Source organism: Crinia signifera, chromosome 12 (genome assembly GCF_055691185.1).
Source record: "Crinia signifera chromosome 12, ASM5569118v1, whole genome shotgun sequence".
Taxonomy (NCBI): domain Eukaryota; kingdom Metazoa; phylum Chordata; class Amphibia; order Anura; family Myobatrachidae; genus Crinia; species Crinia signifera.
Genome location: NC_139228.1, coordinates 53820593 through 53843583, shown reverse-complemented (window position 1 = coordinate 53843583; position 22991 = coordinate 53820593). Strand labels below are relative to the sequence as shown.

Genomic DNA, 22991 nt, shown 5'->3' with positions numbered 1-22991 from the left:
TTATGCTACAATCAATCCTGCTGCTACAGTACAAAGACATCTTTTTGCGGTTCATAGAAATTGTTTCAATTGATTCAATTTATAAACCAGAACAGTTTTGTGGTTTTATGTGAATAAATTATCTGTGAATATTTAATCTAACAATAAATGTGTTTATGTAATTACTGGGCTATATAGATATTTGTTTAAGCAGGATACAACAGCTTCTGTTTTATGTATTAATATAGCAGTAAACAAGCATCTCTGGGAACATAATAACGAGCAGTAGATTTAATTCTACTCCGCAGAAACCGAATACGCCTTTCCCTTTAAATGATATTTCAGCACGAAACGCGGAAGGTATCGCTTACATAGGCCCCGAGATAGGGCGCTGGCGGTCGTGTAAGGAGATAATGCTTCCTCTGCACACCGTGGTGACCCACGGATGCATCCATCTCCGTAACTTGCAGCTTCTACTAGCAGTAGGTGACATGGAGAACGGGGGGTAAGATTTTATTAGGATACAACATCATATTACTGTTCCAATAAACCGAGAAAATGAATGCAATTCTTTCTCTGATCTCGCTACAGCTGTGATGATATATAATTAAATCCAAGCACTTTTATGATTCCAATTATATTATAATTATAATAAGACATCTGGATTTATTTGAGCATTAATTCTACTTTTAGTGTGTTTTGTTTTATGAACAGGAGAATTAGCATTTCCCATCCATAGGTGTAGGCATTGCCGCTACGTGTAGGAACTGATAATACTGATGGATAAAGAGTGTTTATAGAGTGCGGCGTATACATAACACGGAACGCATTAGAGATAAAAGGTTCACCTATTGTAATGCTACATAATCATATCCCCCTAAGCTTTCTGCGTCATATCCCCCTAAACTTTCCGTGAGGTGAAGTGCAAAAATTTGCTGCACATTAAGAAATTAGGAGTTTTGTCACTTGTGGCGAATCAGCAACTTGCTCCACCCCCACCCCCCCCCCCCTTTCCCCCAATGTTTATATACAATATTTATATATAATTCCATCGCCTTGTTTTTACGCAATCATGCAGAGATTCCGGCACTTCCAGGTCTGCTGTTTGTACTAGGGATGTCAATCAACAGCTACGATTCATAATTATCGTTGGTTAATGGTGTATGGAGAATACTTTTGCTATCGATAGGGGAGGATCCAAAGGTTTCCGTACATCGATGACACAGCATAATTGAATAGTTCCCGCCCTCCCCCCAAGGTGTCAGGACACTGAGCATAGCTCCGCCCCTGACTTCCATGAAGCCCGCCCCTAGTTTCTGATTGGCCCGCGGGACAGTGTGTGAAAGAACAGGGTTGACGATCTATGCTGCCATCGATGGTCACTTGCACTAGAGATGGACAGTCAATGGCAGCTACATCGATGGCCATTCCTAGTTTGCACGTTATTGAATGCTAGAGGTGCCCTCTGTCCCCTAGCGTATGGATGGCCACACATACGTAATGTGTCTGCAGATAGATCTATTCACACATCTGCACATGTGGGTACTAGAGCCCGCTGTGTAATAGCAAAGCTGTCCAGTACTACATAACACATGCACATGCCCTGTATTACCCTAACATCCTGCCCCACCACAGACAAAGCAATGAAAAGTGCTATTATAAGGCGGCAATTTGCCATTGGGTGGGTGCAGTCCAGGTAAAGTATGCGTGACGTCACATGCAGCCTCTTCGACACCCTCGGATAGCGTTAGCCCACTGTCTGCAATAGAGAAGCCCAGCTGCGGCAGAGGGATCATTATCTTTCTCTGATTGGCTGGAGTTGATCATTATGCTCATTGCAACCTTTTTTCAGATATGAACATAAGTGGAAAGTAGCAGTACGGATGGTGTAATGGTTAGCATTACTGCCTCACAGCGCTGAGGTCATGGGTTCAATACCCACCATGGCCCTAACTGTGCAGAGTTTGTATATTCTCAGTGGTGGATTCAGGGGGGGGGCACCCGGGCACGTGCCCCCCCTGTCATTAATTTTGTAGATGAGGACCAGAGCTTTCCAACGAGCCCAGCCCCATGTCTCTAGCCCCCCGGGAACCGGAGATATCGCCTGGCAAAGCTGTAACATTTTTCCCCATAATAATATGGGACCCGTCAATTCCGACCCCCACCCGGTTCCGACGGCTGCGAGTTCCCCGCCTGCCATCACAGGAGCTTGTGGTTGATGTCATTTAATTCCAAATCGCTGGGCCTTCAATATGATACCAGGATGGTCCATATCGGTCAATCGGTTCCAGAGATATAGCATGTAAATCATTTTTTTTATTTTTGAAATGTAATTTCATGGCTGTTCATGTTCTTTGAGGGCAGATTACTCTGGAACCAAACGTTCCAGTTTCACTGGACCAAAATCATTCAAAGCCCACTCAAAAGTTCTTCAATATGATACTTGTCTCATGTAAATGGGTCAGTTGGTTCCGAAGATATAGCCGGTTAAATTAGATAACTGGTTAAAGGGGGGAAGGGGTGGTTTTCTCTCCCCCTCACACCAGAAAATGCAGGGACTAGGCTGGTGTAAAAGGGACCAACCTGGGAATGCATTTTCTGGTGTGAAAGGGGTATTATTTCAAATAGCCGGGACCTGCAGTGCTCGGAATACAGCCAGGCTCTGCCACTGTCAGTGGCTATCACTTCTGCCTGGCGGCGGCTGTCCCCCATTTACCGCGAGCATGTATTCCCCCTTGGCAATGAGCATGTAATCCCACGTGGCAACAAGCATGGAACCTTTGGCAATGAGCATGGAACCCTTGGCAATGAGCATGTAGATAAGCAGCACTTGCAGTATGTAGCATAATTTTTAATAGGCATTATGGTGTTTGGCATAATACATAATGGACATAATGGCATGTAACTTAATGTGTAATGGACATTATGGTATAAATGTTTAATGCGCACCTTTGGTGGACAATGTCCCTGTTTATGAAGCATATTGTGAATTTTGTCTTAATCTGTGTGGCATTATGTGAATTTTGTCTCAATCCGTGTGGCATTATGTGAATTTTGTCTCAATCCGTGTGGCATTATGTGAATTTTGTCTCAATCCGTGTGGCATTATGTGAATTTTGTCTCAATCCGTGTGGCATTATGTGAATTTTGTCTCAATCCGTGTGGCATTATGTGAATTTTGGCTCAATACGTGTGGCATTATTTGAATTTTGGCTCAATCCATGTGGCATTATGTGAATTTTGGCTCAATCCATATGGCATTTTATGAATTTGGCTCAATCCGTGTGGCATTTTGTGAATTTTGGCTCAATCCGTGTGTTATTATGTAAATTTTGGCTCAATCCGTGTGGCATTATGTGAATTTTGACACAATCCATGTGGCATTGTTTGAATTTTGGCTCATTCCATTTGGCATCATGTGTAAGGGGCAAGTATAATGGTGTCTAGTATTTTGTAGCATAATGTGTAGAAGTTGTATATGGTGTTGTACACTACACTCAAGGACATGCCCCCTGTTGAGTGGCCACACCCCCTTTTCCAGAGCGCGCCTTCGGCGCGCGCACAACTACATCCTTCACTTTTGTTGCCATGGTGGGCCTATTTTTAATCCCATTGCCACCCTCTCTCTGCCGCTCTCTTAGCATGTTCACTGGCACCACTAACACTGGCCCTCCCCCACCTAAACCCTCTTTTATCATGGTGCCCCCCCTGTCATTTTATCCTGGATCCGCCCCTGTATATTCTCCCCGTGCTTGCGTGGGTTTACTCCGGTTTCCTCCTACAGTCCAAAAATATACTGGTAGGCTAAATGGCTCCCAACAAATTAACCCTAGAATGTCTGTGTGTGCGCGTGTACATGTGGTAGGGAATATAGAGTGTAAGCTCCACTGGGGCAGGGACTGATGTGAATGCTCAAATATACTCTGTAAAGCGCTGCGGAATATGTGTGCGCTATATAAGAAACTGTTAATAAAATAAATTTATAGGGTATTTGTTATTTTTAATTTTGTTTAAGTTGGCACAAAATTAAGGTATTAACTTGTTATGTCAGGTTTTTCTGGTCACTAAACATGAACGTTCCAGATTACTGGAGATTGTAATGGTGAAAATCCATTCAGGGAGTTCCAATAACTTTCTCTGGCCAGTCTAGTTGTGCGCGAGGCCCTAACCATCAGACAGTCGCCGAATCTACGTATAACTGCCGACACATACTGTTTACCCGGTATGAAGAGTGGCCATGCCCTCCCAGCATGGGGCACAGTGGGTAAATAAAGTTATGCAGCTATGTCCAGCTCTCACACTGAGCCACACAGTGCCCATAAATCAGATTTATATTCCAGGCCAGGCAGGGTTTGTGTAACTAAAGCAAACACTTTAACTCCTGCTATTTAACCCTGACCACCCAATCCAAATAAAGCATCCCTCTATTCTCTGCTGGAGACTCAGGAACAGAAGACAAATGATAAGTTGTCCCAGAGTCACTCCCAGCGCTTTCCTCTGTGAGCAGCGAGTGGTTCTGAGAACTCTGCTTTCATGTGTCATGTAGATGGGATCTGACTTCTTAAATTAATGTCTAAAATGATGTTGACATCTCCAGATCCTCATTCCCGGGTGGGGGCTAGACATCCTCCCTGCATCCTCTGCATAGCTGGATACATCTCTTCTGAGGGTCTGCAGTAATTCACAGCACCACCCAGTGGGGTCATTTATGGCATGAAAACATAATGAAACAAGTTGGATGTATGAGCTCTGTTTCGTGCAGAGATACATTTTATTTCACAAACTTCCACCACTGCTCTGCTGGGAACACTGTTTCTTCCTTTATCTAACGGTCTGTGGCTTCCATTTTAAATCAATTTCCCTACTTGCTTTATTACTCTGTGCTGCTCGGGACCCTGCTCCTCCCGCTATGTGGCTCCCAGCCTGTGGCTTCCTGCATCAGTGTGACGGCAGCCGCACATCACTGCTTTGTGCTGCGGGGGAACCTGCTCCTCCTGCTATATTACTCCCAGCCTGTGGCTTCCCGTATCAGTGTGACAGCGGCCTCACATCACTGCTCTGTGCTGCTTGGGACCCTGCTCCTCCCACTATATAACTCTCAGTCGGTGGCTTCCTTTATCAGTGTGACAGCAGCCTCACATCACTGCTCTGTGCTGCTGGGGACCATGCTCCTCCCTCTATGTTACTCTCAGTCTGTGGCTTTCTGTATCAGTATGACACCAGCCCATACCTTCCAACTTACAAGGAGACAGAGGAGGGACAGATGGATGCACCCGGAGGCGCGGCCTAATTAAAGGGGCATGGCCTATAATCGCAGCTCTCTCGCGAGGCCACGCCCCCGTTTTGACGCTATGGGGGCATGACCCTGAGGCTCTGTGAGCCTCTAGCCATGCCCCCAGCCCCCTGGCTGCGGGAAAAGACTCTGTGCGCATGCGCACAGGGTTTATTCCACGCTGCTCAGCCGACAGGGGGACTCCAGACAACCCCCCCCCCCTTGCCGCGGGACACTGCCGGCCATGGGAGGGATGCGGGAATGTCCCCGAAAACCGGGGCATTCCCGCGGTAATCGGGACTGTTGGGAGGTATGCCAGCCTCACATCACTGCTCTGTGCTGTTGGGGACCCTGCTCCTCCCACTGTATAACTCTCAGTCTGTGGCTTCCTTTATCAGTGTGACAGAAGCCTCACATCACTGCTCTGTGCTGCTGGGGACCCTGCTTCTCCCACTGTAGAACTCTCAGTCTGTGGCTTCCTTTATCAGTGTGACAGCAGCCTCACATCACTGCTCTGTGCTGCTGGGGACCATGCTCCTCCCTCTATGTAACTCTCAGTTTGTGGCTTTCTGTATCAGTATGACACCAGCCCATACTTTCCAACTTACAAGGAGACAGAGGAGGGACAGATGGATGCACCCAGAGGCGCGGCCTAATTAAAGGGGCATGGCCTATAATCGCAGCTCTCTCGCGAGGCCACGCCCCCGTTTTGACGCTATGGGGGCATGACCCTGAGGCTCTGTGAGCCTCTAGCCATGTCTCCAGCCCCCTGGCTGCGGGAATAGACTCTGTGCGCATGCGCACAGGGTTTATTCCACTCTGCTCAGCCGACAGGGGGACTCCAAACAACCCCCCCCCCCTTGCCGCGGGACACTGCCGGCCGTGGGAGGGACGCGGGAATGTCTCCGAAAACCGGGACATTCCCGCGGTAATCGGGACTGTTGGGAGGTATGCCAGCCTCACATCACTGCTCTGTGCTGTTGGGGACCCTGCTCCTCCCACTGTATAACTCTCAGTCTGTGGCTTCCTTTATCAGTGTGACAGAAGCCTCACATCACTGCTCTGTGCTGCTGGGGACCCTGCTTCTCCCACTATGTAACGCTCAGTCTGTGGCTTCCTGTATCAGTGTGACAGAAGCCTCACATCACTGCTCTCTGCTACTGGGGACTCTGCTCCTCCCGCTATGTAACTCTCAGTCTGTGGCTTCCTGTATCAGTGTGACAGCGGCCTCACATCACTGCTCTCTGCTACTGGGGACCCTGCTCCTCCCGCTGTGTAACTCTCAGTCTGTGGCTTCCTGTATCAGTGCATACCTCCCAACTGTCCCACCTATCGCGGGAATGTCCCGATATTTTGGGACATTCCCGCATCCCTCCCGCCGCCGGCAGTGTCCCGCGGCAGGGGGGGGCAGTTGGGAGTCCGCCCCTGTGGTCCTTGAATAGACGCTGTGCGCATGCGCACAGCGTCTATTCTTGCAGGCAGAGGGGCTGGGGAAGCGTCGCGAGTATAGGCCACTCCCCTTTTGACAGGCCACACCCCCAAAATTCGACGCACGCCTTCGGCGCGCACACCTTCTCGCCGCCACCTTCAGGGATGTTGGTAGGTATGTCACTTCCCTCTCACAAATGCTGTCTTCCTGCAACTATCTTTCATTCCTCTTGCGACCATAATCAAAATTTACTTACCGCACATGCGCAGAGGCGTAGCTATGCTGAGGCAGCCCCCGCCATGGCTTGGAGGAGCCAGCGCCTGCTGGGCGCACTGAGAACTGAAGAGCAGTCACTGTCTGCACACAGAGCTGGAGCTGGCTGCTCAGCAGCACGCTCTGCAGTGCAGGAAGGCACCGACCTGGACAAGCGTCTCGGCTCTCCCTGCTGCTCCTGTCAAACAGCTGACAGGCAGCAGTAAGCTACAGAGGTGGAGAAGAAAGTACTGCAGCCCGATCCCCCTGGCCGGTCTTCTCTCTCCTCAGGTAAACACACACAGGCTCCCCACTGCTGCTGCGTAACCTGCTTCTCACAGGCAGATGTCTGCCTGTGAGGAAGAAACTCGAGGCTGTTATTACCAGTTCCCACGGCCCCCTCTCTGACAGGTTGTAAACCCTCCCTCCCCCACTATGGAGTCTCAGGATACCCAGTTAATGCACTAAAACCTCCAGTCCCAGCAGCTCAGAAGCTTCCTCTGACTCTCTGCATTTCCTCCTGTACGTTTTGCTCCGCCCCCAAATCTCCTGCTACAGCTTCTCAGAACTTCTGCTGTCCTTCCCTGCTTACTGTAAGTCTAGAATCCTATCACCAACTGTGCCACTGCCTCTACCTACCCCATGTGTGTCCCTGCCCACCCCATGTGTGCCCCTGCCCACCCCATGTGTGTCCATCCCACCCCATGTATGCCCCTGCCCACCCCATGTGTCCCTGCCCACCCCATGTGTGTCCCTGTCCATCATATGTGTGCCCTTGCTCCTGCCCACACCATGTGTGCTCCTACCCACCCCATGTGTGCACCTACCCACCCCATGTGTGCCCCTGTCCATCATATGTGTGCCCTTGCTCCTGCCCACCCCATGTGTGCCCCTACCCACCCCATGTGTGCCCCTGTCCACCATATGTGTGCCCTTGCTCCTGCCCACCCCATGTGTGTCCCTGCCCACCCCATGTGTGTCCCTGCCCACCCCATGTGTGCCCCTGTCCATCATATGTGTGCCCTTGCTCCTGCCCACCCCATGTGTGCCCCTACCCACCCCATGTGTGCCCCTGTCCACCATATGTGTGCCCTTGCTCCTGCCCACCCCATGTGTGTCCATCCCACCCCATGTGTGCCCCTGCCCACCCCATGTGTGTCCCTGTCCATCATATGTGTGCCCTTGCTCCTGGCCACCCCATGTGAGCCCCTGCCCACCCCTTGTGTGCACCTACCCACCCCATGTGTGCCCCTGTCCATCATATGTGTGCCCTTGCTCCTGCCCACCCCATGTGTGTCCATCCCACCCTACATGTGCCCCTGCCCACCCCATGTGTGTCCCTGTCCATCATATGTGTGCCCTTGCTCCTGCCCACCCCATGTGTGCCCCTACCCAACCCATGTGTGTCCCTGTCCATCATATGTGTGCCCTTGCTCCTGCCCACCCCATGTGTGCCCTTTCCACCCCATGTGTGACCCTTTGCCATCTCTACCTCTAACCCCCCCATGTTTTCCTCTGTTGCTTTTCCCATCTGTACCTCTGCAGCTCTGCTATGTCCTTATGTGTACCCATGCCTCCCCTCCATGACTGTTTGCTGCAAGACCAACACAAGACCATGTACAGTGCCACACATTTGAAGAATGCAGGTAAGCACAATTTTTTAGTAGTAAAGCACTGGGGAGGGTCTGTGTGGATGTGGGGAGGGTTCTGCTCCTTCTCCCCATTGTGACTTACTGCCTGACATCTATTGAGTGTTACCTTATGTCTAGCGTACAGTGTAAGGTGCATTACAGTGTGTGGTGTGTAGTGTAAGTGGCTTACATTGTAAGTGGCATTATGTGTGTGGCGTACATTGTAAGTGGCATTATGTGTGTGGCGTACATTGTAAGTGGCATTATGGTGTGTGGCGTAAAGTGTAAGTGGCATTATGGTGTGTGGCGTACAGTGTAAGTGGCATTATGTGTGTGGCGTACATTGTAAGTGGCATTATGGTGTGTAGAGTACAGTGTAAGTGGCATTGTGTGTGGTGTACAATGTAAGTGGCATTATGTGTGTGGTGTACAGTGTGTGGCATTATGTGTGTGGCGTACAGTGTAAGTGGCATTACGGTGTGTGGCGTACAGTGTAAGTGGCATTACGGTGTGTGGTGTACAGTGTAAGTGGCATTGTGTGTGGTGTACAATGTAAGTGGCATTATGGTGTGTGGCGTACAGTGTAAGTGGCATTATGGTGTGTGGCATACAGTGTAAGTGGCATTATGTGTGTGGTATACAGTTTAAGTGGCATTATGTGTGTGGCGTACAGTGTAAGTGGCATTATGGTGTGTGGCGTACAGTTTAAATTGTATTATGGTATGTAGTATACAGTGTGTGGCGTACAGTGTAAGTGGCATTATGTGTGTGGTGTACAGTGTAAGTGGCATTACAGTGTAAGTGGCATTACAGTGTGTGGCATACAGTGTAAGTGGCATTATGTGTGTGGAGTATAGTGTAAGTGGCATTACAGTGTGTGGAGTACAGTGTAAGTGGCATTACAGTGTGTGGAGTACAGTGTAAGTGGCATTACAGTGTGTGGCGTACAGTGTAAGTGGCATTACAGTGTGTGGCATACAGTGTAAGTGGCATTATGTGTGTGGAGTATAGTGTAACTGGCACTACGGTGTGTGGCATACAGTGTACTTGAAATGATTGTGTAAGCAGCATTATGAGGGGGGGGGGGGGGGGCGCCAGATACTATTTTAGCAGGGGGGAGCAAAATTTATAGTTACGCCACTGCACATGCGCATTGCGTTTCAGATGCATCCGCAGTAAGAAAACAGTGGCCGATGTGCGTACAATTTCCACTTTGCATCAGCCCCTGAATGAGACTCCTACTGCTGTATGTCCTGTTGGCAGAGGTGGTGGATAATGTCTGTCATTCCCCAGTGTGTGCTGCTCTGTTATCTGAGAGCCTTTATTACACGTGTTCCCATCAGACAATGTATGTGAGTCATTGTTGCAATGTAGTAATTCCGGGGAACACATTGGTGATGAGACAACCAGTGTCTCTTGTGCAGATTCATCCAGAATTGTCTCTTCATTTAAAACAAAAGAAGGTTTCCTGTGGAGAACAATTGGCGAATTTCTGCCCTAATATTGTTCCGTGCCAAGTACCTTTTAACAATACAATGTTTAGCGTTTAAAGCCTTGATTCCTCTTGTTAAGTCTCTGCCTCGGGGGGAACATTGTTCGGAAGACATTAGCCCTCTAATGTGCAAACCTGTAATTGTTTTAAGCAAATTAAACACATGAAGAAATGTTAATTGCTTAGAAGATAGCACTGGCGTTTCAGCGGGGACAGCTGCTGGATTTCTATGTGTCACCATGACTGGACGCTTCAAGTATCCACACCGGAGTCTTTACCAAATGGATAATATAAAACCGATAGTACGGGTAGGCAGGGCAGGGCTTCCGCCCTTCCCCCCGGGAGCTGTCAGTGCGCTCTTATCTCCCACCCTCCTTTAACTTACTACCAGAATCAGCAGGTCCCAAAGCACATGCTTCTTTAATGCAGGATGCCGGCGGCCAATTAAAATGCAGCACCGGCTGGTGAGCCAATCATAGCTTGTGTACCGGCAGTCACACTGATTGGCTAACGGTACACAAGCTCTGACTGGCTCAAAAGCCGGTGCAGCATTTTAATTGGCCGCCAGTGTCCTGCATTGAAGAAGGCAGCATACAGTGGAGGGTTGCTGTGGGCAAAATGAGCTGCACGGGCCCTTCCAGAGGCCGGGGCCCGGGACGGCTCTACCCACATCACCCCCTGTTGGCGGCCCTGCAGGTAGGTGCGCTATGGCTGCCCAGCTGCTGGAGGACTGCAAGTACTATCATGTCTTATGGCTATGGTATAAAGGGTTAACAGTCAACAGGTTTGTTTTTTCGGTGTCAATTTGTAGATTTCAGCACACGCATCCCAAATTATTGTATCTTGTCCCCTCACACTGGCCTGTAGTGTGGCAGTTAGGGGCTGATGGTCTGGTACTTTGTCTCCATCCACTTTATCGCTCTTGAAGGCTTAGTACATCTCCCCCACAGTGTCACAGAGATTTCCCCCGGTAATGACTTCCACATGCTCGGGGCTCTGAGCCTGATACAATACCGCTCACATTCCCCGCTTGCCCTCTGCTTCCTTAGAACTGAATGAGGACGGTGACCTCTCCTATCAGAAGCCTCCACCACAAAGGAGGTCCCATATGGATCTACTTCGCAGGAAGCCTCGGCTAATTTCACCAGCATGCGTTCTCAGGGCACATGAACCCCTCCAGAAATAAATGGGTTAATTGGAGGAAAACATCATACGGGCATGAAATTCAGCGTGACCCCGGCTCCTGTGATGCTTGAATCTAAACAGAGATGGGTCACCTCCAGTTCACACAGAACCACTGAAACACCAGTGACCCTATTCTATCTTGCAAAACTTCCTAAAATATACCCGTCATCTGCGCTCAGAGCAGGCAGCCATGTTGTAGCCTGAGACAATGACATTAAGAATCGTGGGGTCTGCCTCCAATGTGTGCAGACATTGCTGGTAGGGACGACCATTGGACACGATGATTTAAAATAATCAATGGTCTATGACCAAAGCTGAATACTTTTTCCAACTATGATGATATGATCAGATGGTTTGCAACAATCGATTTTAGAAAGAAGCAATAAATATTATTTTTCTGTCCCCATGTTGTTGGTGTTAAACTGCCTGACATTTACTCAAAGCTCCACTTCCAGGTTTTCATTGGCCCGCAGAAGTGTCCCCGGTTCCTTCCCACATCCTCTGACACAGACAGACAAGACACAATGAGGAGGGATCTGAAAAGATTCCTCTGCTTCAAAAGCTGACATGTAAACCGCAGCTTTTGAGTATATCTTGGATTTCTGATTTTTATTCATTCCAACTTTTGTAGCTGTAAGTACTTGGTTGGCAATTCCTTTGAATGTTAAAGGGTCACGTTTTTGGTTACTGTGGTAAACCATTCTTCATTGCAGCTGAAATGTCTTATTATGGCAGAAGTGATATACCAGGAATCTTTTCTGCATCTGTCTGTAACACTCATGGCTAACCCATCCTTGCTGCTACGTTTCTTGCTTTGTAAAGGATTCACATTCTTTGGTACTTGTTTCCTAGCACGGCGCCCCCCATTTCCATTTTATGGCATCTTATGCCATCGCATGCCATATAGCCGCATACGATGCATGCAATTCGATACGATTTTTCATTGTATAAGCACCCTCATGGGTGCTTACAATGTTAAATCCACCCCCACGCCACCCCCACTATCAACGCCAACCCGAAGCCTGGCAAGTGCAGCAAGCCCGCGAGGGGCGGCGGTACACGTCCTCCGACCTTTTCATACCCCCACTATCCACGTTGGCGTGGAGTTGAATTTAGATATTGTGGCGAGCGCAGCGAACACGAAGCGTGGCGAGCGCATTGAGCCCCACGAGGGGACACGGATTACTTTACATGTATTCTACAGCGAGCCACACTATCTAAAATCAACTCCTCGCCGACGTGGATAGTGGGGGTATGAAAAGGTCGGAGGATGCGTACCGCCACCCCTCGCGGGCTTGCTGCGCTCGCCACGCGTCGGGTTCTCATTGATCCTGGGGGTGGCGTTGACAATGGGGGGGCATTTACCATTGTCAGGACCCATCAGGGTGGTTGTACAATAAAAAATTGTATACCATCGCATTGTATGCCATACGATGCGATACGATTTTTTTATTGTACAATATCGCGTTGCATCGCATACCATCATATACCATATTTAGTCTTATGGTATACGATGCGATGGGCGCCGTCAGGGGCTGGCTGGCAACTTTTAGCCTGGGGGGCAAGTACAGAGCACTGGCCCATAAGTAACAGCGCATCGTTAAATTTAGGTTTTGCGGTTTAAAAATATGCATTAATAAAAAAAAAAAAAAGCTACTTTATTTCCTAGCACAGCGCCACCGATTTTAATCTTATGGCATCGGGTCTATGAAATCGGGTCGCATCGCATGCGACCAGAACGCATGCGATGCGACCCGATTACACCCAATTTCCCATTGTACAGCCACCCTGATGGCTGATTACTATGTTAAATGCCACCAGACCCGATTTTTAATTGTACACCCACCCTTATGGGTAATTACTATGTGAAATGCCCCCCATTGTTAACGGTACCCCAGTATCAACGCCAACCCGAAGCGTGGCGAGCGCAGCGAGCCCGCGAGCGGCGGCGGTACGCGCCCTCCGACCTTTTCATACCCCCACTATCCACGTCGGCGTGGAGTTGACTTTATATAGTGTGGCGAGCCACCGAGCCCAAAGCGTGGCGAGCCCCGCAAGGGGACGCGGATTACTTCACATTTATTCCGTGTGCGCTCGCCACATCTAAAATCAACTCCACGCCGACGTGGATAGTGAGGGTATGAAAAGGTTGGAGGACGCGTACCGCTGCGCTTGCCACGCTTCGGGTTGGCGTTGATAGTGGGGTGGCGTTAACAATGGGGGGCCATTTGACATAATAATTACCCATCAGGGTGGGTGTACAATTAAAAATTGGGTGTGTGGGTGCATTTAACATTGTAATCAGCCATCAGGGTGGCTGTACAATGTTAAATCGGGTGTAATCGCGTTGCATCGTATGCCATTGTAATGGCATACAATGCGACGCGATTTTAAAATTGTATGTGAAGCTCTAAAAACCCGAATATCGGGTCTGATCGGGTCCCATCGCATACCTTAACTAATGGCATGCGATGGGACCCGACAGGCGCCGTGCTAGGAAACAAGTACCAAAAACAATAATAGGACACCACAGGCTGCTCCCCTGTATAATATCAGGACACCACAGGCTACTCCCCCTGTCTTATAATAACAGGACAACACAGGCTGCTTCTCCTGTACAATAATAGGATCCCCACAGGCTGCTACTCCTGTATAAATAAAGTACACCACAGGCTGCTCCCCTTCTATAATAGGACACCACAGGCTGCTCCCCTTCTATAATAGGACACAACAGGCGGATCCCTCTGACTTCTAACAATAACAGGACCCCACAGGCTTCTCCCCATGTATAATAACAGGACCCCACAGGCTGCTCCCCTGTATAATAACAGGACCCCACAGGCTGCTCCCCCTGTATAATAAAAATACATCACAGGCTGCTACCCCTGTATAACATGACCCCACAGGCTGCTCCCCCTGTATAATAATAATGGGACCCCCATAGGCTGCTCCACCTGTTTAATAATAACGGGACCCCCACAGGCTGCTCCCCCTGTATAATAATAACAGGACCCCCAAAGGCTGCTCCCCTGTATAACAAAAATACATCACAGGCTGCTCCCCCTTTATAATAACAGGACACAACAGGCTGCTCCCCCTGTATAACATGACCCCACAGGCTGCTCCCCCTGTATAATATTAATAATAAGGGGACCCCTACAGGCTGCTCCCCTTGTATAATAATATTGGGACCCCCACAGGCCGCTCCCCCTTATAATATTAACTGGACCCCCACAGGCTGCTCCCCCTTAGAATAATAACTGGACCCCCACAGGCTGCTGCCCCTGTATAATACTAAACCCCACAGGCTGCTCAGCCTGTACAGTCCCTTACCTTGATGCCAGACAAGTGAGGCAGCAGCAGGCTGCAGCATGAGGAAGTAGGTGGAACAAACAGAGAATCTGTAGTGGCCTCCTGCACTAGACATGTCCTCAGTGCAGAAGGCCGGCGGCCATGTTTATGAAGACCAGTCGGAAACTGGTCAGCCTGGCTGCAGCAGCAGCCTCAGAACAATGGCGGCCCCCACAGAAAACAATTGAGCGGCCCAGGGGGCACATGGCACCCTGCCCCCCTGCCCAGCCCGCCTCTGGGCGCCGTGCTAGGAAACAAGTACCCATTCTTTTGATTCAATTGCTCTGTGACCTATCTTGTGACAATTGTAGCACTTGAACTTTTTTTAATTTTTTTTTTTTAATTATGTACAACGCAGTAGTCTCAATTGAATCACTGGTTACAAATTCTTGAACCTGCAATAACTTTGCTCGGACTGTGTCTCTGGTTATCTTTGCTATGTTTGCTTCCAATGCCACAACTAAGATGTCAAATTCTGGAACCAAGTTCTGCAGCATTGCTGTAGCATTCTCTTCATCATCTATTTGCACAGCAGACACATCATTTTCTAGGAGGTCTATTGGTGTGTGGAGAGGTCTGACAAGCATGTATGTAGTATGCAAGAGGTTTAATGTTATATGAGAAGGTCTTATAAGGGGTAAGTAGGAGATCTAATGGTATGTGGGAGGTCTGATAAGCATGTAAGGGCGATGTAGAAAGTCTAATGCTAGCAGAAGGCTGGTTTTATGGGCACAATTTAGATGGCAGAATTTTCCATTACAGGGTACACAGTAACCACAGTCTCAATATACAGTCTATGACTTTTCCTTTTGAGACATATACAGCAAGTGTAGTTTTATAACAACAAGTCATAAAAGGAAAAGGCTATTTTCAGATCAGTGGGGAGCACATCACCCTGCCAGCAGCGTCCTTTGTGCACACTGCGTTGTAGTGCCACGCAGACCTCTGCCTTTGTTATCTAATATCTAATCGTAGTAGGATGCTGGGTCTCTCCTCAGCTTAAAAGCCCGGTGTTTACTTTCCCATGGACTAAGGTGGCTTCATATTGACACAAGTGTCCTCCACAGCGGGATGAGGGTGACAGTTAATGTCTTATATGTCAGATTTCTTCTCACGTGTTAACCTGTTCACGTCCAAGCTTGGCTGTGAAAGGCTCAGGCCTGGAATTCTCAGCACAGCCCGACATTTTCATATGCACCATGAAAGCGTTTTAAACGCTGCTTAAAGCGTCAGCCGCTGGGATTTAATATTCAGCCTTGAACACTGTTCCTCCCTGCAAGACCCAAATAGCAAAAGAAGGTTTCCAGATGTTGTACAGTATACGAATGTGCTTCATGAAGGTTTTGTAAGATGTCAAGGTTTTCGTGTGGGTTGTGCTTTGGGGTGTAAACCACATTTTGGAAATATTTGACTTCTATTTGTGGGAAGGTCAGTTTATTATTACTGTCAGTCTACGCCAAGCGCACAGACGGAACCTGGGGAATGGAGTGTATTTATTGTACGCAGCCAGAATAATGGAAGATAATAAGGGTCTTTTTCTGGCTGCAGAACTTGTAGGGTCTATAAGATGTAACGAGCAGTATATGGGATTCTATAGACAGAAACAAGGTCCACTTTCTGCAGCCAACATCCCACCAAAAATAGGTTCTTCAGGATGATGTCCTGCTAATCTATTTCAAATGCTTTGTAAGTAAGGGGCCTATTTAACAACGTTATGAGATATACCCCGAAAGCTGGCGTCCCTTAATGCCGCTATTCTTGGCGCATGAGATTTGGGGCAATTTTGGGACATTTTATCATTGCACTCATGCCAAATCTTAAAAGCGCTACGTTAACCGCTATTGGCAAGTTTACAATGTCGGGTTCCATCCCTACTGTGATACTTTGCGGGACCATAGGTCATGTGTCCGCACTGCCAGAGAAGGAGGAGTCAGCGGGATCTAAATGAATCCCTCTGCGCACAGCAGAAGCTTTATCAAACGCAATGGGTCCTATTCATCACCATATGCATCATCCTATATGGATGTCCTGTGATAACATTGGCCCAACTAGCAATGGGATAATTAACCGCATCACATGGATTTATTGATTATCGCATGCAGGGACGCAGCCGGCCTTCGTTCACACGGGGACCGATTTTTGGCATATGCACATACGCAGCCGCAATTCTGCGCATGTGCCGGGTGTACCACCATTCACAGGGCGGGTTCTGGATGACTCGCAAGGTTTTGAATTTGCACCCGAATGTATCAACCAGAATAACCCCCATAGTGTACGTTAAAGCTCTTTTCCTGCAATGGGCCCACAGTGCTATTGGGGTATTTTTCAGGATAACGTCGCCTCCATTGCCAACACAATAGCGGCTCCTCGTCGCGGCCATGAATAGCCCTTATGTCAATTCTCCTGAAGATATATTTTTCCTTTACTGTTAGCAAAAAAAAAAAGTTTGAGCTGATGACGGGCTCTAAGGTGTCATTGAGTAAGCGGGCGGCTCTGAGTTAGTGTATTAACCTTTCCGAAGTGCTCAGCAGAGCATGTGACTGTCACCAGGTGAGATGCCAGGCTCTGGGTCAGGCGTTTCACAGATAAATCTGCAGATGCCGAAATACAGGCAGCACCGGGACAGTGAATAAATAATGTCCTTTATTGCTGGCCCCAATGCACTGAAGGCTTAACAGTGAGCATTACTTCTCTTCGTCATAAAAGTACAGGAAATTTATGACATCAGTGCCACAGTTAATTTGCAAAGAGAAGCAGGAGAGACCTTCAGGAACACCTGAATAGTGTGAAGATTCATCTGTTGTATTGGGGACCTACTGTATAGAAGCATTGTAATATTTTCTTGAAGTTTGCAGGCAAAATACAGAACTCTGGGCCTTATTTTGGTTCATTCTTTCTGACAAAATCCTTCTTAGATGGACAAAACCATGTGCACTGCAGGGGGGGCAGATGTAACATGTGCAGAGAGAATTAGATTTGGGCGAGTAATTTTGTTTCTGTGCAGGGAAAATACTGACTGCTTTATTTTTACACTGCAATATAGATCTCACTTTGAAGTAAAACCCCACCCAAATCTAATTCTCTCTGCACATGTTACATCTGCCCCACCTGCAGTGCACATGGCCCATCTAAGAAGGGTTTTGTCAGAAAGAATGAACCAAAATAAGGCCCTCTGTCACAGGACGATCAAAGCACAGTATATATGACACACATACAGTATACCAGGGTTGCCGACCCTCCCGGAATTTCCGGGAGTCTCCCGAAAATCGGGTACCCCCTCCCGGCCCCCGGAAGGGTGGGCAACCCTCCCGGATTCAGGGGGGACCCCCGCTGACCCCCGGATCGCGGCATTAAAATGCCGCAATCCTCTGGTCTCAGAGGAGGGGGCGGAGCTAAAACGGCAAAATCGCGTAATTTTAGCCCCGCCCCCTGCACGGAGATCCGTGAATTCGCTCCTTTAACAGCATGGGGGCGGGGCTTAGTGATGTCACTCGTAAGCCCCGCCCCCTGAGCGGCTGCTGAAACTCTCCTCTCCGGGCTTCTCCCGGAGAGGAGAATCTTAAAGTCGGCAACCCTGCAGTATACAGGTCAGCGTTACCAATGTAGGCTGCCCCATGTCCTCCTAAAGGTAGTAAGATAAACCAGAAGCACAAATCACATTTTTTACTTATTGTTTGGATAATCAGGTGTAATGTGCTGTTTTAGAATGATTAAAATGGTAGAGAAGTTTGTTAAATAATGTTCCTAATAATGGAAACAATATATTAACTATAGCAATAAATTCATTATTCAATTTTAGGTGATTTACTGAACTTTACCCATTTCCTCCAATCCGGGAGCCCCAACCTCTGGACCGCAGTGCCCTGAGGTCAGTCCGGAGGTTGGGCAGGGGCTGCCTACACAGCCTTCTCTTCTGTCTGCGGTACTATGCAGACAGCAGCAGAGACTGGGAGGAGGTGAATGGATGCCTGTGTGCGCCGCGGCATTCATTCACCTCATGGAAGGAAGCTGGGGGTGCACAGAGGCTGGGGGCAGCCCAGCAGCTTACCTGGGTGCTGGGCTTGCCCCCAGCGTGTCGGACGGCATTGCAGGGGGGGGAACGGTCGGCGGGTTTCCCGGCGCTTGGAGATGATGTCATCTCCGAGCGCCGGGCTCAGGGGTGTAAAAGGGAACAACTGCCGGGCCACATCCGGGTCCAAAATCCCGGGTGCGACCCAGCAGTTTTGGTTTAAAAGTGGAAGAGAAGGCAGGGCTCACTCACTCTCAGTCTTAATGAAGGCAGGGCTCTCTCTGTCTTAGTGAAGGCAGGGCTCTCTCAGTCTTAGTGAAGGCAGGGCTCTCTTAAGCCCTGTACACACGCTTAGATTTTTCCCTGTTTTCGATTCGATTTTGCTTATAGAAGCAAAATCAAATCCACATCGAATGGTTTTTAGGACACTTTCGATCTGCATTCGATTCGATGCGTGCTCCCGTTTTCACAAAATCAAATAGAAAAATCTACTGTGCAGCCAAGGAAATCTCGAATTCGATCCAGTAAATCAAATGAGTACATTGTGCCTACAATGTAAAATGGAAATCGAATGCAAAAGTACAGATCTAATGCCAAATCGAATGGGATGATCTAATGCCAGATCTAATAGGAAATCAAATCTAACATCAAATCTAAAGCAAATGTAAGCGTGTGTACAGGGCTTTAGTCTTAAGGCCCATACACACTGGGCGACTTTGAGCAGAAAGTCGCTCAAAACAGCAGCTATGTAATGCCGTGCTCCCCCCTCCATCGGCGCCGGGGCGGGGGAAAGTCGCTCAGTGTGTATGCACTGAGCGGCTTTCCCCCCAGCGATGATAGCGATCATCACTGTCCATACACACTGGGCATAGTCAACCAGTGTGTATGGACCTTTAGTAAAGGCACACATTATACTGTATGCAGGTTTAGAAGACTTTGTTTCACCTAGGGTTGTGTCATACTCTTTCTGCAGGACAACACTAAGCAGTATGTAATCTGCATTGTATCACATGTTAATGCTTTGTGGTACCTGAGCTGATTGCTTACTAGCAGTTACTAATAACTAAAGGCCAGCTAAGGTTAACAGCTGTAATTATCAGGATCAGCAGCTAATATATCACAGTCAGTGGACTTCGGACATGTAATTGTCTCTGGCTCTGTCTCTGGCTAGATCTCATGGAATGTCTTGTATCAACATAAAGGTTTCTGAATGTATTACTATATTGATCAGCTGTGACACATATGTAATAAAGTGTAATGTGATCTTGGTTCTCTTCACCCCTACATCCCTCTCTTACATATCTCATATTGTGATAAATACCTGCCCAGCAGGTGAGCTTCCCACCAATGCCCTCACATGAATGTTCCTGTTATATGTGGGGCATACCAGTGGTGCAAAAATAGCATTGCAGAGCCCGCAACGGCGGGGAGGCGCTGACCAAATGTGGGCGCCTGGCAGCGGGGGTCTGCGGGAGCTATTGCTACGCTATTGCCGCATCTGCTGTGGCCCCACAGATTTACTAGCCTGGTCTAGCGCTCTTCCTGACTGGCTCCGTATGAAAAATATCCCTTACAAAATGGCTGCCCCCTTAAAGCAAACAGTATTTGAGGATGCTAGAGGAGGCTGCAGCATCCTCTAGCATCCTTAAAACCTGTCTGCTGTTAGGGGGAGGCCATTTTTCTGAGGGCCATTTTTCATGAGGAGGCTGAACCAGGAGGAGCGCCGGGACCAGGCTAGTAAATCTGCGGGTCCCCGGGCCAGTGACCAACCAACTCCCGGCCACAGACCATCGTGGAGTGGTAAGGCAGGGTGGGGGGGGGGGGTCTTTCCCGTGGGAGGCAAAATAATATTACGCCACTGGTGCATACTTGCCTACTACTAAAAGCTAGAACCAGTAGTTAGCGTTAGGCTGCTGAGGATGTGTGTCACACTCTGCCCAAAGGGCGTGTCTACCTCCACATATCGGTGTCTATGCTTAAATGCTTTTTGTTGCAAGATATTTCTATATAACATTAGTAACAATATATTTTAGGACATTTTGCAGGTATTGTTACTACCTTTGATGCCTGTTATATGGGGTTTCTTGTTTGCAACTATATTTTCGCTGTGATATTTATTTTCTTCTCACTCAGCACTGTATACAGTACATGATGAATGTGATGTCTATGCAATAAATTCCAAATGCAATTTGACCTTGTGTGAATTTATCCCCAAGCATATAAGTATGTCTCCGCCTCCGGTGCACTATTTTGGAGAATAGTGTACTGTCTGCATCTTGTAGGCACTACCTATAAATATTGAAAGTGCTGTTTTCCATTTCCAATATAGGAAAGTGCTGTTTTTTTGGCATTAGCCAAATCCTCACTAGCAGCAGCAGCAGCAGCAGCTATGGATGAATGCACATCAGCACATATGAGAAGACCCTGTGTGATCATGTGCTGTTATTCTCTCTCTCTCTCCTGACAGGGGGAAGGCTCTTGAGCAGTTACAGCAAATCACTGTCCATGCAAACAAACTCTTTAGTGGCGCCTCTGCTAGAATCTGAAGATACTAGGAGATTCAGCAGCAGGTGGTTTATGACTGAAATGGGAGCCTCCTGCAGAATAAAAGAGCATAGGCAACTTCTGCTCAAAAAATACTCTTAAAAGTCAGTCTTCCAGATGCTATAAATACTCCTGACTCTGGAATAAAAACTGCTACTTGGAATATTCCTGATGAAAACATAATTTGACAGATATGTTGTGAATAAAGTCTGTCACCAGGAATATACTATGGAACGTAGTTGTTGCTTCTGTGGTTCCATATATTAATAACAAAGATCAGTTATTGGTAACATCATTGTGTTTCTGCGGCTTTGCCTGCTGATTTCTGGCAGAAGTTCAATGTTAATATTCTGGACCATTCAGGAAACACATAAAAATAAGAACCAAGAATGTATCGACTGTTCTGTTATTTCCCAGGAACATCACTGGTGTCCATAACTGGAAACGTCAAACACATAAGGTTGGATCCTATCAATTGCGAAGGGTGCAAGGTGCCAGTCCAACGGCATTTAAATGCCGGCAAGAGCACCCAATCTCACACCCTTCGCAGGCTGGTTTTAGGGTGAATTAGCTGAAAATTGCGTAGCGAGCACTTATATGCAAATAAGGGTCGCTGTAAAGTGCGGCCGCTTACGCAATGATTCAAGTTCATCACGACTAATGTGATCAACGCCTTTGACTTGGTTCTTTTCGACAGTCAAGGATAAACATCCCCAAGTCCTCTATTGCCAAGTCCTCTATTGTATTCACCAGGGATGGATAATTCACTCTATATCTAAAGACATCATATTTTCTTTAATATTAATTAATTGATGCATTAGACATTGGTAAGAACAAAGGTGTACATTCTATTACCGACAGTATACACAGTCACACGGTCACATAATGACAGTGAGCACTTAACGTTATTGTGTAGAGAAGACAAAGGGGAGAAGGTCACTCATTGAAATGAGCTTACAATCTGTATTATTTTGGACCTTTATTTGAAGGGCGCAACAAGGGTTCTGCAGCGCCTAACAAAGTACTTAAAAGTGCAAAACAAGAAAACAGCGACTACAGTACAAGACAATATAGGACAGGTACATGGTATATACACATTAGTGGGTAACACTTAAATACGCATCAGGGTGGTAGAAACCGATGGATAGTTTCCATTGTCGGGAGTATGGACTAGATCAGTGGTCTCCAACCTGTAGCTCGCGAGCTACTAGTAGCTCACAGTCATAGTTTGGGTAGCTTGCCTAGCTGCAATACTGCTATCAACTGGGATTAAGTGCCTGAGATCCGGGAGCCACCACAAGGCAGGAAGAGAGAACCCGGAAGCCACTAGCAGCTGCAGAGGGATCCAGTGTCATTGTCCCATAGCAGACTGGAGGCTGCTCCGAAGACCCACGAAGACGCACATCACCGGTAGCCACTGGTGGGAGACAGGAGAATAGGTCACACTCCCACAGAGATACTGTAAGTGGGAAGGTAGTTGGGAGTCACGGCGAGATGGAGAGGGGATTGTTGGAAGTTGGCCAGACAGGTACGGGGACCATATGAAAAATTTCTCTAAAAACATTTTTAGCTGCTCTTCAAGTGGTTTCATTTTTCTCGAGTAGCTCATACCCCAAAGAAGGTTGGCAACCACTGGACTAGATGATAGTCTAAGGGTGGGATGTACTAAGGGGAAAATGTGGTAAAACCCTGTTTTCCCGCATTTTCAAATGTGCTAATACCCGGCCGCCGTGTCTTTGCAGGGCCAAAGGTGGCGATACCCTATAGAAGCCTATGGGCCTATGACCCCCCTCCCCGTCCTCCATCCTCCTCCCCCTAGCATATGTCACAGCCGGATGTCATCCCGG

The 22991-nt window shown here is 48.0% G+C and overlaps 1 long non-coding RNA gene across 2 annotated transcripts; it reads left to right on the top strand.

Annotated features, from left to right (window-relative positions):
* The first annotated feature begins 7002 nt into the window (after positions 1–7002).
* Positions 7003–21325, top strand: LOC146050128 (uncharacterized). 2 transcript variants are annotated; one of them, XR_014466268.1, is made up of 3 exons: positions 7003–7223; positions 8478–8578; positions 21068–21325. It is a non-coding gene; the product is annotated as an uncharacterized LOC146050128 (long non-coding RNA). The 2 variants fall into 2 exon arrangements; XR_014466267.1 differs by lacking the exon at positions 7003–7223 and adding an exon at positions 7437–7525.
* Positions 21326–22991: the final 1666 nt, after the last annotated feature.